The following is a 14862-nucleotide window of genomic DNA, read 5'->3' on the forward strand; positions in this document are numbered from 1 at the left end:
TTAATCTAGAGTTAAGGGCAGGACCCTCTGTTTAAGACATGTGCCTATCATTCTAAACACTATCGTGACTCTGTTACCTGAATTCTCCTAATGCCCAATCATGTGAGCAATTGACTACAATTGAAGACCAAAGTCCAATATATTAATATCCTGTTCTCTTGGTGTAACTTAAGCCCTTCCCAAAGAGTTATTCTTCCAATGACTAGCACATTGAAATCATAATCTCAATATCAGCTTATAAATATTCTTGTCTTCCTATTCTTCTAACACTAATGCAAGCCTGAAGCCCTTTTAGGTAAGGTGATGCTAATCTTCCATTCATCTCCAGACATTATTCATGGCAACTTACACCGACTCCATATAGACAACAAATCAACGTCTGGCCTCAGGCCAGGTTTGCGAGGTTAGATATCATTGCCTCATCTGTCAGTCCTGGAGCAGAGTATGTGCCTTCTTTGTACCATTCCATCTAATAGGACATCTAGGTCCTTGTTTGCAAAGCAGGGCATCAATTTTCCCTTTCCTTGCACGTACGCTGAGAAGCCACGAACTGTGCACTGCTTGACAAGGTGTTTTAAAGACTGTGGATGCCAGGGATGTCAGCCTTTTCTGGGAGAGCCGATGAGTGTTGAGTTCCTCCTGCTATAACAGCTACAAATTGAGCTCACATCAGATGAGAGGTGGAACCATAGAGCCTTTTTGTGATGGCTAGAGGAGCAGTGGGGCATGGGCTTCAGCGCACTCTTCCCAGCTAAATAACTTCATTTAAGAGAGGTTGATTTTCCAAAGTTGACATATCATCATATAAATCAATATGATCTTATGAAGGTACGTCACGGCATTCTGGGTTTTGTTCCAAAGATGTTGCGGAAAGGAGTTAACGTTTTCAACAGATTAACATTACCTATTCTGTAGTTGAATGATTGTTAACTCCTGCATGTTCACTGAAAATGTCCCATTTTTATACAAAAGTTGCACTGGTGGAATAAAGCTGAACATCACTTCTGTTTTGTGTGTGTTGTTTTTTAAATCCACATTTACAATAGTAACTTGCAGCATCAAAATATTTAAGGCATGTTTTATTTGTCTGTCATGTGATGCTTTAGTAATTTTGTACTGTAGAAAGTTGAGAAAGCCTGATCAGCTTCTTGAGCAAGGATGGCTTTCTGTTCCCATCATGCTGTTTTAGAATTTCAGCTTCTACCACTAATTGAATAGATCTTACCAATGTTAGATTGGCTTTTGATTGCAATAACTTTGAAAGGGATTAATCAGAATTTTTGACTGTAATTCAGTCTTGAATCAGTTCTGATTATAAATCCTGATAATCACCAAATTCTAACGAGATGTGAAGATTATTAGGAAAGTTGTCTATAGGTCCTCCAGGAAGCTGAATTATTCTGTTAAATTTTGCTGTCCCCAGTATAAGATTAGTACTTGATAAAAAGTAATTGTCAAGTGTAGTATCATAGTAGTACTGTCGTACCAAAGGCATCTGTCTCTTACATTTTGTCATTTCAAAATGTAATGTGCAAATGAACCAACAGAGTTGAGAAATATATTGACTCATTCTTCTCTGGGTTTCTTGTGTAATCCTGAAGCAATTCTGTATCACATGAATTGATTTTCCAGAGAATCCTGTTTAATACCCTGCCTCAATGGTTTGTGATTTTAAATCAGCTTGGAGGAGTAGTATCTTCCTCCATTGTCACTATATTTGTCTGCTGTTGTTTCTCTTGACTACGTGATTTACTTCAAAATTGATACAAGTATTTTGTTTTAAGATATAACTGATTTTACTGGTCAGTGTTTAAATTATTCAATCACTTTCAATTGTATCATATGTTGAATTTTTTTCTGCATATTTTCTAATGATTGTTAACACTTCTTCAAATACAGGTTAATGAAGTTGAATTGATGATCAAGTTTTATCCTTAAGAACTTGATTATATTAATGAAGCTTTTTAAGTTTTATTATTTTGTTTACTCCTTCAGAAATGTTTTTTAATTTCTGTTAACTAGTGTTAAAGCATTCTAAACATTTCAGAATTATCCTCTAATTTGGCTGTAAAACTCAATTGCAAATGTTTAAAATTTTTGAAAAGCTTTAAATTGAAGCATACGTTGTGTGGCAGTTTAAATGCGGTAAATCAGACAGACTTTGAACAGACCTAGAAAATCATCACTGGGCATCTTTAGGTGCTATGGGCCATCAGTAGCAGCAGATTTGTACACCAACATACAAACTACAGCCTCTTATCCAAGAATATCCCCCATTCTATCAGTGCCATCAAACCAGGGCATCAACCCTAGTTTGATGTACAAGAGCACCCTGCATAGCTTAAAATGATGTCTCAACCTGTGAAGCAATAAAACAGGACCAATAGCATGCCAAAAAGCTTAAGCAGCAAATGATAGATAGAGGTAAGCAATCCTACAACCAACAGATAAGATCTATGCTCTGCAGTGCTGCCACAATGCTGGTGGACAATTAAACAACTCACTGGAGGAGGAAGCTGCATAAATGGTCCCATCTCTATGAATGGGGGAGCTCAGCACATCAATGGAAATGATAAGGCTTAAGCATTCACAACAATCTGCAACCAGGAGTAGATGATCCATCTTGGATTAAAGGCATCCTTCATCACAGGCGCCAGTCTATAGCAATTTGATTCACTCCATTTGATATGAAGAAATGTTGGATGCACTGGGCTAAGGCCCTGACAACATTCCAGCAATAGCACTGAAGACTTGTGCTCCAGAACGTGTCATACTGGCCAAACTGGTCCTGTACAGCTACAACACAAAAAATACAGAAATTGCCCAGTAATTTCCTATACATGAAAAATCAATTACTGCCCTATCTGTCTCTTCTCAATTACCAATAAAGTGATGGAAGATGTCATTAACAGTGTTGAAAAGCTTTGTCTTGCGAGCAATACAGGCAGGTCACATAGTCAACTAGCATAGATAAGTAAATATTAGGTAAACAGCGGCAAAAACAAAAACACAGGTACGGGTGAATGTTAAGAGTTTGTGAGTCCATTCAGTATTCTAACAACAGTGGGGTAGAAACTGTTATGAAACCAGCTGGTGTGTGTGTTCAGGCTTCTGTATCTTCACCCCAATGGTAGAGGTTGTAGGAAAACATTGCCAGGGTGGGATGGATCTTTGAGAACGAACCTGGATTTTATAGATGGGAAGTTGGCCTTTGTGAGTTTCCGGGCCAAGTTCACCACTCTCTGTAACTGTCTCCGATCTTGAATGGTACAGTTGCCATACCAGGTAGTAGTACATCCAGACAGAATGCTTTCAATGGCGTACCTATAAAAGTTGGCAAGGGTATTTGAAATCATACCAAATTTCCTCAGCTGCCTGAGGAAAAAATGTTGTTGGGCCTTTCTAACCAGTGCATCCACATGAAGAGTCCAAGGAAGCTTGTTGCAGATGACCACTCCCAGGAGCTTGACACTCTCCACTCGCTCCACCTCTGTGCTGTTAATGTGTAGGGGGCATGAGTAACATCCTGCCGAAAGTCAATAATGAGTTCCTTAGTTTTGCCGGCATTGAGAACTAGATTGTTCTCAGTGCACCATTTTTCCAGGTCTTCCACCTCCCATCTGTAGTTTGTTTCATCGCCATCTGAGATTCAAATGACTATGGTGGTGTCATCAGCGAACTTGCAAATAGCATTAGTCTGGTATTTGGCGACGCAGTCATGGGTATACAGTGAGTACAGTAGGGGGCTGAGTACGCACACCTGGGGGGCTCCAGTGTTGAGTGTTAGTGAGGATGAAATATTGTCCCCAGTCTTCACTGATTGTGTCCTGTGGGTCAGGAAACTGTGGATCCAGTTGCAGAGAGTGGGGCTTAGTCTGACATCACTAAGTTTAGTAATCAGTCTCAAGGGGATGATAGTGTTGAAGGCTGAACTGTAGTCAATGAGTAGGATTCTTACGTAGCTGTTCTTGGTGTCATGATGTTTAGGGAGGAGTGAAGAGCAAGTGATGTGGCATTTGACGTGGATCTGTTGGTCTGATAGGTAAATTGGAGTAGGTCAAGAGTAGTGGGGAGGCTGGAGTTGATTAATGCCGTGACCAGCCTTTCAAAGCATTTCATGACCACTGACGTTAGGGCCATTGGGCGGTAGCATCGAGGCATAAACTAAAATAACTAACATTGACATGAAGACTGCATTTGACCAAGTGTGGTATCAAGAAATCCTCGCAAAACTGGAATCAGTATGAATTGGGACAAAGCTCTTTACTGGTTGGAGTCATATCTGGCTCATGGTAGTGTCCTTCGCCCAACCAACTTTAGCTGCTTCATCAACGACGTTCCCTTCATAAGGTCAGAAGTGGTGATGTTCACCAATGACAGTACCACTTCTCAAATGCTAAAGCTGTCCATGTCTAACTGCTGAAAGATGTGTACAAATGAAACTTGCTTGTGACCTTTCAAACCGAAAATGTGAAAAAGAATAGAGTAAGATGGTATCTGAATTTATATGATACCATTTTGTGAGGTATTGTTTAAAATTCATTGCTGACATATGGAGTAAGTAGCAGTTATTTTGTTTTAATAACACAAATGCCTTCCATTCATCTATTTCCTAGCTTATCTGTTCTTAACTCCCTGCTATCAGGCAGAAGCAGACTTTCTGCCTCTGAGACCAATGAACATACAAAGCGTTCTAGGACAACTAAGTAACTTAAGTAAGTGCCAAAGCTTACTTTGCGAAAAATAATTAGCCAGACATATAGTTTCTTTATGAAATAAAGAAATGTATAATTTCTTAAATATTGCAAATTTCAAAGAAACTTTGTTTAAAAAATTATACATTTATGCTCCACAATACTCTCAAAGAATCACGTTCTTACAAAAATACAGCAGATTATTTTTCCTTTATTCTTTCATGGCATGGAAGAGTCACTGCCAGCATTTGTTGTCTCTCTTTAATTGTCCTTGAATTGAATGGCTTGCTGGACAATTTCTGAGGGCTGTTAAGAGTCAACCATATTGCCATGGGTCGAGAGTGATATGTAGGAAAGATTTGCTAAGGATTTCCTTCCCTAATGTTAGCAAGTGTTTCCACTTTGCTACTGATGCAAAGTCAAGTAGGAATGCAAGTTGTGAACAGGATGCAAAGAAGCTTCAAGGGGATTTAAGATAAGCTAACTGAATGGGCAAGGAGAAGACAGATGGTACATAATGCGGAAGAATGCAAATTTATCCACTTTAGTATGAAGAATAAAAATCCAAGGTATTTCTTAAATAGTGAGAAATTGGGAAGTGTTGATATGCAAAAGGACCTGCGTGCCCTGGTTCATAAATCTTTGGAGGTTGTCATGCAGGTGTAATAATAATTAAAATGTGTGCTGGCTTTTATAGCAAGAGGATTTGAACACAGGAATGAAATACCTTGCTGCCAAAAATGACATGCCTTGGTGAGACAGCAGTTGGAGTACGGTGTATAGTTTCGGTTTTGCCCAAGGAAGGATAGATTTCACAGTACAAATGGAGTGCAACAAAGATTCACTAGACTGATTCCTGGAATGGCAGGATTGTTCAATGAGAAGAGATCGATGAGGCTGGACTTGAGTACTTTTGAGCTGAGAAGAATGAGAGGTGATCTTTTTGAAGTATTCAAAATTCTTACAGGGCTCAACAGCTACAGAAAGGATGTTACCCAGGCTAGGGTGGTCAAGAACCAGCAACCAAAGTCTTAGAAGAATAGGCAAGCCATTTAGAATGTGGATAAGGTGAAATCTTTTCACCCAAAGCTTAATAAATCTTTTTATGTCCTCTACTCCAGAGGATCTGTGCGGGCTTAGTCATTGATTAACTATCACAGAGATATTTCAAGTATTCATATGGGAATAGTGCAGGAAAATAACATTAAGGTGGAAAATAAGTTATGAGCAAGCTGAATGGTAGAGCAGGCCAAATTTCACCCACTCCTTTGCTTATAAATGACTTTAGAGAACTAAATGTGTTTTTTAATTACAAAAAGTGCTGTCATGGTCACCAGTACCAGCTTTAGATTGAAGATGTTTTGACTGAATTCAAGTCCCACCAGTTGCAATGGTGACCTTTGTCCCTAGAGCTTTAGCCTTGATCTCTGGATAATGAGTTCTGCGACGTCCCTACTATGTCTCCATCTTTCCAGATTTCCAGTGATTAAAAAAGTGTAATATAATCTAACAACAAGTTTAACACTTACAAGTCACAAGCAGGTTCATCTTCTGGGAAAGATAAGAAGCTGACTATGGAGTCAAAAGAATATGTTAACCTTTACAAGATCTATAAATATTTCAAATGCATCGTACAACCTTTCTAAATGCTGGTTAAGCAAAAAGATTGACTAGCAAAACCTCAAAGCTGGTGAAATTAATGTGGGAGCTGTCAACTGACCCTTTTGGAAAATGACATAGTATTCAAACCTTCTATCAAATGGCTATTAAATGTGAAGTGGTGCTGCATGAAATTAATGTGAGTAGGATTGGCTTACTCACTGCCCAAGAACAGCCCTCTCAAAGAACAATAATGTAGTATGGCCACAAAGACGGAGACCCAAACACGGAGATCTTGACTGTCACTGGGAGTTGGACAGATTGGTCAGAACTTCCTTGGCCTGATGTGTCAGTTCATCTTGATCAGAAAAGTGTTACATAGAAATGCATTTACGTTTTCCCATCTCAAGAAATACTGCAGTAAAGGTGCTTGAAAAGAAGCCACAATGAATGTTGCTTTTAAACTGAGGAATTGGGGCATTTTTCTTAGATGCCTGAGCACTCCCTGAGCTCCTATGAAAGCTTGTATTATTTAAGAGCTATTTAGGGTTAGAGTTTATGGAAGTTTAGTTTTCTAAATAATTCTTTGCGCTTAACAATCTATTAGATTGCTGACTAGGATCTCATTAATTGCAGCTTTGTTCTGTGCATACGTTTCCCATGTTGGAGTTGTTTGAAATTAACACACACATTCAATACTGATCAGTTAGAGCCAATAAACTCAAGATTTTCATCCAATAAATCTGGAAACATCTGCTCTTAAGCTTGAGTGACAAATTAGTAGTGTGTGGTGTTGTCAGTCCCTTTAACAATAACAGTTCATGAAATAAGTGCCATTGGAAGTTCGGTTAACACAGCTGCTAGAATTATGTTGATAAAGTTAGAGTCTATAAATTAACACTTATATTGATGAATTCTATTTCTCAACATAAAACCACATACAATAATGAACCAGGACTGACATATCCTTATTTCCCCAAAACTATACTCCTTTAATGCGACATGATTAACTGGCACATTGTTGAGCTGAAATTCTACTCACATCACATAATTACAATTTCAAGCAGCACCACAATCAATTGCCACTACTGTGGCAGTAATGCAACTGATAAAATTCTACCAGCATTTTCTAATTCCAATATGTAGCTATTCTATCAGATACAGCATAAAGAACTGTAAATGAAAAGATAATTAATATTAGCAGCATAGTGATCCCAAAATATCTAAACATTAGCTTCCTCCTCTGAAAATTTGAATAGTAGTTTTTAAAACATTATAGTACCTCAGAACATTGAAATTGCACGTATGCATTACTGAAAATACATACAGTTCTTTCTAGAAGCAAGATACTGAAAATCCATGACTATAAAATTCCTTCTCATGAGGAAAAAGCAGAATTATTACCAAGTGCTTAACTGTAGAGAAGAGCTAATTTATAAAGGATTAAAAATATTATAGCTGCATCGATGCCTGAGCTAGTTATGATGATGAATAGCTATGCAACAGAGACCAAGTAGGATGTAAGCTCTATCCGTGGACAATTAACTAATCTCATCTGTAAAAGTTCCACTTATTCTTCAGCATCTCTGGGTTAAGAATCAGAAAATTGTGCAGGGCTTCTAATTCCCTGCTGGAAGTGCAGATGTTTGAATGTTGGATGATAGCAAGATCAGTCAGAAAAATCACCATCAGTTTGCCTGTAGTCATTGAACTGGCTCACACAACAGCAATTTGCATTTATATAGTGCCCTAAGAACTGTAAAATGTCCCTAGGCATCTAACAGGAATATTATCAAACAAAATGTGACACATTGTCACATAAGGAGGTATTAGGACAGATCAAAGAGGTAGGTTATAAGAGCGCCTTGAAGGAATTAAAGCAGGTAAGGAAGTTAAGCGAGGAATTCCAGAGCTTAGGGTATCTTATATGTGCGTGTCACCTTATTATGCTGTATAAGCTGCTGCCACTATCCTTTTTAAATATAGGAAATACATGGCCTGTTCGGTCTAGAGTAGCTATGAGTATGCTTCTCGTCTAACTAGAAGAGTCTCTTGCTGTTAACTATATATAGTTGATTGTACATTTGCAATTAGTTACAGATTACATTGATGTGATTGACATTGTTACAGAGACTTTGAGGTGGACCAAGTGCTAGGTTTCACTCCTTCATGATCAGCTGTTCTGCTGACAAGTCCATGTGACATCACTATGCTGAATCCTACTTTTTGACACTCCTCTGTATTAACCATTTTTCAATATTTCAGGCCCACATTAAAATAGAGCTAAGGGAGTTGAAAGCATACTTGCCAATGGTGAGGTGAGTAACCTTGAAGGTTCACAAGAGCCGTGAAAATAAAGAATGATTACTTTTGCAAGGTAGAGTGGTTTTCCTCATCCTTGGAAAAAACTGCATCCGGGCAGTAAGATCCTTTTGTTCTTTACTTTGGAATACAATCATACTGGCATTTGTTGTTCATTCCAAGTTGTTCTTGAGAAGGTAGGCATAAACTATCCTTTTGGCGTTAAAAATCACACAACGCCAGGTTATAGTCCAACAGGTTTAATTGGAAGCACTAGCTTTTGGAGTGCCGCTCCTTCATCAGGTGGTTGTCACAACTCCGAAAGCTCTGAAAGCTAGTGGTTCCAATTAAACCTGTTGGACTATAGCCTGGTGTTGTGTGATTTTTTAACTTTGTACACCCCAGTCCAACACCAGCATCTCCAAATCATATCCTTTTGATCACTGCAGCTCACCTGGTGTAGGCACAACTATAGTGCTGCTAAGAAGGGAGTTCCAGGATTTTGACTTAGCAACAGTGAGGGGATGGTAACAATAATTAATTAATTCCAGATACTATGTGGCTTGGAAAGGTACTTGACAATTATGGTATTCCCACGCGATTGCTGCCCTAAGTGATAGAGGCTAGGAATTTGGAAGATACTGTTGAGAGAACTTGGTAAATTGCTCCAGTGCTTTTTATATATGATACATACCACTGTCATTATGCATCAGTGATGGAGTGAATGTTTGAGGTAATGGATAGGGTGCCAAGAAGGAAGCTGCATTGTCCTGGATGGTGTTGGGCTCCTAGAGTCTTCTACCTATGAGCTGCATTCATCCAGTCAAGTGGATAGTATTCTCCATACCCCTGACTTGTCCCTTCTAGTTGTTAGGTAACTCTTGGAGAATCTGGACATGAGCTTACTCTCACTGCAGAATTCCCAATCTCTTGACCTGCCAATTTAGTCACAGTGGCCTATTGTAAAGCCTTTCCTATAACTAATAATTTCACAGTACTGGTTGGCCTGATGATGGATGTATTAATTGCATTCTAAAACAATAATTTGAAAAACACAGCACCGTAGCCTCCTATTCCAATAACAACCATATTATTATTCACAAGCTCATCAGGATGAGCATTCTCCAAAGCCAACAGCACAGTCACCTGCACATTACCAAGTGCCAGACACAGGCCCAAAACTTTGTCTGCTGACCTGGTATATCAAAGGCAATTGAAAACATGGTCTCTAACTTTGCATATATCCTATCTATCAGCAAGAAGGAAAAGAACCCTTAATGACCTCATTTTCCTCTCGTGTCAATGGGAATGTCTCAATATAGATCAGTTTGTCTTCAGAGTAAAATGTGACTCATCATCATTTTCTTTTATTCTGATAACTGGAGGTCAAGTAGCTATATGGCCCCACCCTGATGTCAGTTCTCATTGTGCTCAGAGAATTTTGTCACACATGGTATTCAGATAACATCCCACAGATCATTAGTGACTTCTTCAAATGCCTCACTGAATTGTACAGTTCTGTACACATTATTAATTTACCTCAACACACACAGGCCAATGGCAAGGCTGAGTGAATGGGGTGGCAGGGTATGGACTGTCAAGATCCTCTTGAAGAAAGGTGATGATATAAACCTGACTTTGCTTAGTTACCAGTTCATAGTTTTGCACAACAGTCTGACTCCTTCAGATAAGTGGAAGGTTACACATGCAGCTCCCTCACACTCTTGGACCAATATCGTTTGTAGATATTCATCAGTTTGCTTTAGTATGATGTCTGGTTCTTGTCTGCCAAAAGCATTGTAAAAGGATCAAGGCATATGTAGAGAAAGTGGGAATGAGAGACTGAGATTGCGTGATCTTACTGAATGGTGGTGCAGGCTTAAAGGGCCGAATAGCCTACACCTGCACCTATTTTCTATTTTTCTACATAACCTGGTTAAGAGATTTCTGCAATTAATGATGTAACGCTTGGGTACACTGGTGTGAATTTTACTTTGTGAAGTGTGAAAATGGGGGAGGTGGGAAATCAGTACTCTACCTTACACCAATATTCTCCAATCTCTCTTAAAGTCAATGGTCATCACAAAAAGAAATACAAGAGAGGCTGGGAATCCTGATTTCCATTTTCAGTAAGCTGTGTGTCTTTCAGTGATTCACCATTCAAAAAACTATCACATCTTGATGTAGGAGGCCTGAGAACTATCTTCTTCAATGCTCAGATTGAAAAGGGACCATTGTGGCTTAATTAATCTAAAATGGCCAATAGGTTCTCATTGTCTAAATTTGAAGAAGAGCTGAATAATTCCTTATCTTTACACATACTTTCAATTCTCATCCTGTTAAATTCAGCCTGAGCATTTAATTTGGAGAGTTTCATGGAGGATTTGTCTCTGTGAACCTAAGTGAGTTATCTCTCCAAATAGATCTTGACTTTGTGAAGCATATGAGTACAAGTATTGGATAATTAATTGTAGAAATCTCTTAACCAGGCTATAGATGCGTTTGACAATTCTCCACTGTTTGGATGATTATTTATATATTGGACTCACTATGGCTACATGCTTGTGCTATTGTGTACTCACCAAAGACAGAGGTACTTGCCAGGACGAGGATCTTTCAGGATTTCCACCATTGGTGCTATATTTAAAGCCCAGCTGTTTAACAGGTCAATTGTTGCCAGCCACGAATAACCTCTCATCAAAAACGTGCTGGATGCAAAATGATAAAGAACAGCTTCTAAGGGCATATACTTGGCACAGTGACACTTCATTGGAAATAGAAGATCACATTCATAAATACATTGTTAATCTACATCACGACAGTCAATGTAACTGCAGCTACAGGAACTAAGCTGCACAGGTTACCTGTCTTTTAACATTATTCAACGTTTGAACCCTGTCTAAGGGAATACTATTCTTTCCCAAATACACAATTTCTTGTCGTTGTTCAATGTGGAAGCATCACATGCTTGAAAGCCTTCATTAGTTAAAAGCGTTAATGTTTTATTAAATAACTGCAAAGGCAAAGAAAAGAAAAACAGAAAAGGGCTGTATGTGCTTCTGGGGACAGCAGCCTTAACAGCAACAATAAGATTTACAGTCAATAAATGATCACTCCACCCAATTCACATCTACTGGAAACAAACGTCATTTCAGTCCTGTCTGGCTTCTTGCACCCATTGTTGTACCATTCAATCATGCTGACAGTGATGTTCCTGCTGCTCAATGTCCTCAGCTTCGTCCTCTGAAGACTACTGCTTGTCTTCCAGCTCATCAGTGTCCATCACCTCCCCTCTTAGCCAGCTCCAGTTGTGTAGGGCCCTGCATGCAAAGATGCCAAGACACACTCAGTCTAGATTGTATTGCAAGCCTCTCCCAGAACAATTCAAGCACTGGACGCTCCACTTCAGGAAGCAGAATCATTCATTTCACTAGGACCCTGATTCAAGGTTGGACTTCATTGAGTTTACACTTGACTTCAATTAGAAGTTGCATAATTAAATCATCGGACATGGTTGCAGAGGATAGCCTCATTTCCTGGAAGAATCTGACCCTCAACATGAAGGGGAAACATGAGAGTTTTAACACATATAGGCATCACGGTAGCTTCTGGGGTACCTGATACAAATAGTGTCATGGAGTCATAGAGATGTACAGCACGGAAACAGACCCTTTGGTTCAACTCATCCATGCTGACCCAATATTCCAAACCCAATCTAATCCCACCTGCCAGCACCCGGTCCATATCCCTCCAAAACCTTTCTATTCATATACCCATCCAAATGCCTTGTAAATGTTGCAATTGTACCAGCCTCCACCACTTCCTCTACACATGCACCGCCTTCTGTGTGAAGAAGTTGCCCCTTAGGTCTCTTTTATATCTTTGCCCTCTCACCCTAAACCTATGCCCTCTAGTTCTGGTTTCCCCCACCCCAGGGAAAAGACCTTGTCTATTTACCCTATCCATGTCCCTCATGATTTTAGAAACCTCTATAAGGTCACCCCTCAGCCTCCAACATTCCAAGGAAAACAGCCCCAGCCTGTTCAACCTCTCTCAATAGCTCAAATCCTACAAACCTGGCAACATCCTTGTAAATCTTTTCTGAACCCTTTCACGTTTTACAACATCTTTCCAATAGGAAGGAGACCAGAATTGCACACAATATTCCAAAAGTGGCCGTACCGATATCCTGTACAGCCACAACATGAACTCCTAACTCCTGCACTCAATAGTTGATCAATAAAGGAAAGCATACCAAGTGCCTCGGATATATTAGTAATGATCACAGATGTGGTACATCAGTTGAATTGAACCATATTTTTGTTCAGAAGACAGCTGCTTTATGATACAGCACTTACAACATGACACTTTTATAGTCGTTAGCACCCTGCACCTGGGGATGCCAACTACGTTCATAAAACCTATTGTTCTGCAGCTTGGACCTCATCCTGGGGAAAGGTGATTTAGCAGTGTGATCTGGAACAAACTACATGAGTAACAACCTTGATACACTGTGGATCAAGGTTTGAGATCCCACTCAGGTCTCCAGGATTTCCTTGGAACTAGCCAGTTGCATGAACATTTAATGCAGCTGTCACTTTGACAGTCACTGGGATATTGTAATTTATTAAATAAATATAGTAATTTATTGTCACTCGTACTGTTACAAGAAATACAGTGAAAAATGTTTAAGTCACCATACTCTGCCACCTATGTTAATAGCAGAAATCACATATATAACAAAGTTAAGACAAAGTTTTGTTCAATTCATGGCTCACGGTTTCCCAATGCTGAGGGAAAAGACAAAAAACACATTTTCAGAAAGCTAACATTGAAGCTGCCAAACTGCTGGCTGTTGGAATCCTGGGTCAGACACCATGCTGCCAAAGACATTGCAGGGAGCCACCTCAAGGATGTGCTGCTGAAGCAGGCCACTAGGCCAGGCCATGGAACCCCGGGCCGGATCCACCATACTACTGAAAATGCTGACACCACCGAAGCAAAGCACCATTCCACAGGACCCACTAGGACACGGCCGCAATAGTCATGAGATACGGACCACACCGTCTTTGCTGCTGCAGCAGCCTCCTGAAACATCATTCCTCTATCAAAGCCAATAAAAGAAGGTAAGATTAATTTTGATGTTGGACATGTATAAATGAAGAGAAAAGAAGAAGGATGCAGTAGGCCTGGTGATCAGAAACAGATGGGCTTCTTACCTACCCTGCTGCAGCCATCTTGGTAGGATGGCCCTTCAGGTCACATTTACCATTCCAGTGCATGACACAGTGTGACAATCTCACCATTTAGTGGCAGTGCACCTCGCTTAGCTGTAAAAAATGGCATTGAGGACAATAGACTCTGGGTCTTTTGTATCTCTTTCATATCCTGAGTCTAGCTTCACCTGTGACTTCATATGGAAACTGTTCAGCGGTTTGTTGGAGTTTAATGCTGGTCCCAGGCTTCCTGATGTATTGATTTGTCCTAACTTTCTCATCCTTTGCTGCACTGCAGTCACAGCGGTGATAACTCCTGGATCCTTTGGGCACAATTCCAGTGAATTTATCAAAACAGAGCAGGTCCTTCATAATGTGAGCTGTCAGCAGGAACATTCCAAATACAAATGACATACAGTGGGACCTGAGTCAAAAGATATGGCACTGGAAAAGCACAGCAGGTCAGGCAGCATCCGAGAAGCAGGAGAGTCGATGTTTCAAGATTATGCCTTTTGACCCTGACTCCAGCATCTGCAGTCCTCACTTTCTCCTGTACAGTGAGACCTCACAGTGGGGCATAGAAGACTCTGCCATGGAAGGTACGGAATGCTGTACATAGAATGTTGACATTTGGGACTTTATTCTGATGAACAAATCACATCACTTAAATACAATTGGACATTGTAAATATAGTAGGATTATTGAAAACTTCCCCATCTGACATCGTCCAAGAAAGGTAGCAATGCATATAACAGCATCCGGCAAATACTTACAGTTGAGGATCAGAGGATATCATCTCTATGCCCTTGTGCAGCCTAGGAGACCTTGTCTTTATGAATTGTGGTCCGCAAGTGCCACTTTTAAGGTTGTCTGTGATTATTTCTGCTTCACATTGTTGACTATGATCAATCTGTCATGACCAATGACATGCTGAAGATGATTTTGCTGGGATTTTTATCCCATCCAAGTGAATGCTGTATGTCCTCAAATTCAGATTCAATGATCACAGATGGTTTTAACTTATTTAAAAATCACACAACACCCGGTTATAG

The sequence above is a fragment of the Chiloscyllium plagiosum genome, chromosome 14 (genome assembly GCF_004010195.1).
Source record: "Chiloscyllium plagiosum isolate BGI_BamShark_2017 chromosome 14, ASM401019v2, whole genome shotgun sequence".
NCBI lineage: Eukaryota > Metazoa > Chordata > Chondrichthyes > Orectolobiformes > Hemiscylliidae > Chiloscyllium > Chiloscyllium plagiosum.